Source organism: Podarcis vaucheri, assembly GCF_965113315.1.
Source record: "Podarcis vaucheri genome assembly, chromosome: 10".
NCBI classification, from domain to species: Eukaryota; Metazoa; Chordata; class Lepidosauria; order Squamata; family Lacertidae; genus Podarcis; species Podarcis vaucheri.
The window spans coordinates 71,240,148-71,243,806 of record NC_138748.1 but is presented as its reverse complement, the minus strand read 5'-3'; the positions used below and the strand labels follow the sequence as shown (position 1 = coordinate 71,243,806).

Genomic DNA, 3,659 nt, shown 5'->3' with positions numbered 1-3,659 from the left:
TCTCTGTAGCTCTCGGCCGTTGATCTCTCTCGGGTTGCCCTGGAACTGATGCTCAGTGGTGTTGTAAACAAAACCTGCCCTTTTCCCCTTATGGGTACCCAAGAGCCCATCTAGAGTCCTTACGTAGGTTCCCTGTTGGTAGGAGAAAATAACAGAGGCCAACCAGAGAATATTGAGAAGCAAAGCAGCTGGTAAGCCTGGTCTTTATTGATCTGTTGCAACAGGGTCCTCACTCACCACACACAGGAAGGAGAAGGAACCCAGAACCAAGGTGTGCCTGTCCTTATATAGACATTTTAAATTCCCTGCCCTGGAGCTCAAGACCACTCCTCAATACATCATACATACATCACAGAAGGGGTGTAATCCAAGACCACCCCCCACAAACATCATACCTACATCACAGAAAAGGCAGTCTACAACAGAAATCTGAGTGTGTTGTTTCTCTCTTGTCTGGCAGGTTATCTGATAATGCCTTATCTGAACGCCTTTTCCTGGTACAGCCATACCTCATGTTACAGATGCTTCAGGTTACGTCTTTTCAGGTTGCCTCCCGCGGCGACCCGGAAGTACCGGAAAGGGCTACTTCCTGGTTTCGCCGCTCACACATGCACAGAAGCGCCAAATCGCACCGCACATCTGTGCAGATATGGCTTTTCAGGTTGCTCTCTTTTCAGGTTGCGAACGGGCCTCCGGTACAGATCCTGTTCGCAACCAGAGGTACCACTGTCACCCTTTGAAATGCTGACTACTAAATTCCTGTAACGAGGAAGGTTTTTTCCCCACCTCCTCCCTCCTTGCAGAGAAACATTTGGTCAGCTTGGGAGTCAAAATGGCTTCAGGACTGTCTTCCTGTGCTGCTCCAGACATGTGGTTTGCTTGGTACATTTATGAACATGTATTTTATATATACAGTGGTGCCCCGCAAGACGAATGCCTCGCAATACAAAAAACTCGCTAGACGAAAGTTTTTTCCGTTCGCGATTTGCCTCGCAAGACGAATTTCCCCTATGGGCTTGCTTCGCAAGACGAAAACGTCTCGCGACTTTTTTTCTTTGACTAAAAACAAAGACATGTTTTGTTTATAAAGTTAATTTATTTTCCCTTAAATTTTTGAACTGCTCTTTACAGTATGTGTGACTTTAAAGAGCAGTTAATAAACTGTTGTTGTACCAAATTTGGCTTTGTTTGGACTTTTTTTGACCATAGGAACGCATTAATTGATTTTCAATGCATTCCTATGGGATTTCGTGCTTCGCAAGACGAAAAATTCGCTAGACGACAAAAATTGCGGAACGAATTAATTTCGTCTTGCGGGGCACCACTGTATAAGACCTTAAAATTCTTTAAGGAAGCCACAAGTGTGGGCTAGGGAAGAATGCACTCTCTTCAGGGGTCTTCTTCTGCCAGCCCACCACAGTGAAATGTCTCTGCTCATCAGGGAGGAGTCCCCGGTGCTCATGTCATTGCAGATACACTGGAACCTTGGTTCTCAAACTTAATCCATTCCAGAAGTCTGCTCCAAAACCAAAGCGTTCCAAAACCAAGGTGCGCTTTCCCATAGAAAGCAATGCAAAACGGATTAATCCGTTTCACTTTTAAAAACAACCCCTAAAACAGCAATTTAACATGGATTTTACTATCTAACGAGATCATCGATCCATAAAATGAAAACAATAATCAATGTGCTGTCCTATAAAATAAAACAGTATTGTAGGTGATAAAAATTAAGATTCTTATTATTTCCTTACCTGCACTGATGATAGTCATTGTTTGGATGGGGGGGCTTTTATCCATTTCCGCAGTCACACAATCAATTAATCAGTAGCTGAACTGGGGTTCCACACAGTCACAAAAACAAATGAACCAAAAAAGCCTCAAAAACAAAAAAGCAAAATAAATAGCAAAGACAAAAGCGCCAAACTTAATCCGTTCCAGAAGTCTCTTTGACTTCCGAAATGTTCGAAAACCAAGGCGCAGCTTCTGATTGGTGACCATCTCTTTCTTATGCAGAAACCTTTGGAATGTGGTTTCACAAGATGTTCTTGTTGTTGTTTAGTCGTTTAGTTGTGTCCGCCTCTTCCTGACCCCCTGGACCAGAGCACGCCAGGCCCTCCTGTCTTCCACTGCCTCCCAGTTTGGTCAGACTCATGCTGGTAGCTTCGAGAACACTGTCCCACCATCTCGTCCTCTGTCGTCCCCTTCTCCTTGTGCCCTCCATCTTTCCCAACATCAGGGTCTTTTCCAGGGAGTCTTCTCTCCTCATGAGGTGACCAAAGTCTTGGAGCCTCAGCTTCAGGATCTGCCCTTCCAGTGAGCACTAAGGACTGGTTTCCTTCAGAATGGAGAGGTTTGATCTTCTTGCAGTCCATGGGACTCTCAAGAGTCCCCTCCAGCACCAGAATTCAAAAGCATCCATTCTTCGGCGATCAGCCTTCTTTATGGTCCAGCTCTCACTTCCATACATCATTACTGGGAAAACCATAGCTTTAACTATACGGACCTTTGTTGGCAAGGTGATGTCTCTGCTTTTAAGATGTTGTCCAGGTTTGTCATTGCTTTTCTCCCAAGAAGCAGGCGTCTTTTAATTTTGCGACTGCACCTTTGGAAGGTGGTTTCACAAGATAAGGTACTACAAAGAAATAATAGGCACCTTCTCCGTACACCTGGAGACGTCAAATCAACCTTGGAGGTCCAGCAATCCCAGTTGACATGCTCTGCAATGGTGCAAATGAACGATGCGACGGCTGGCCTAACCCCTCAGAAGCCAGTAATAAATTGCTAAATAGAATCATAGAGTTGTAGAGTCGGAAGGTACCCCCAGGGTCATCCAGTCCAACCCCCTGCAACGCAGGAATCTCGACACGCAGTCCCCCATCCAATTGGAAACCATACCGGACCCTGCTTAGCGTTGCAAATGTGCTAGCGGTTTTTGACTGCACCGTGTAATTCAGGTGAATAGCCAGAGAAATGCACAGAGCACAATTCAAAGTGTTGGTGCTGGCCTTTAAAGCCCTAAACGGCCTCGTCCCAGTATACCTGAAGGATCATCTCCACCCCCATCGTTCTGCCCGGACACTGAGGTCCAGATCCGAGGGCCTTCTGGCGGTTCCCTCCCTGCGGGAAGCGAGGTTACAGGGAACCAGGCAGAGGGCCTTCTCGGTAGTGGCACCTGCCCTGTGCAATGCCCTCCCATCAGATGTTAAGGAGATAAACAAATATCCGACTTTTAGAAGACATCTTGTTTGGGGAATTTTTTTAATATTTGATGTTTTATTATGTTTTTAATATTCGGTTGCAAGCCACAGAATGGACATGGCAAATGGGCACTAGGACCAGGTGTGCAGCCTGGGAGTCATTTTGGACTCACAGCTGTCCATGGAGGCGCAGGTTAATTCTGTGTCCAGGGCAGCTGTTTACCAGCTCCATCTGGTACGCAGGATGAGACCATCCCTGCCCGCGGACTGTCTCGCCAGAGAGGTGCATGCTCTGGTTATCTCTCGCTTGGACTACTGCAATGGGCTCTATGTGGGGCTACCTTTGTAGGTGACCCAGAAACTACAACTAATCCAGAATGCAGCAGCTAGACTGGTGACTGGGAGCGGCCGCTAAGACCATATAACACAGGTCCTAAGAGATATGCATTGGCTCCCAATATG

The 3,659-nt window shown here is 46.4% G+C and overlaps 1 protein-coding gene across 1 annotated transcript in view; it reads right to left on the bottom strand.

The window, feature by feature from the left end:
- The window catches only part of LOC309542338 (cadherin-related family member 5-like), a gene marked incomplete at its 5' end in the record, with an annotated part of 148,159 nt that overhangs the window by 78,011 nt on the left and 66,489 nt on the right, over nt 1-3,659 (bottom strand). The gene's annotated exons all lie outside the window — the stretch shown is intronic.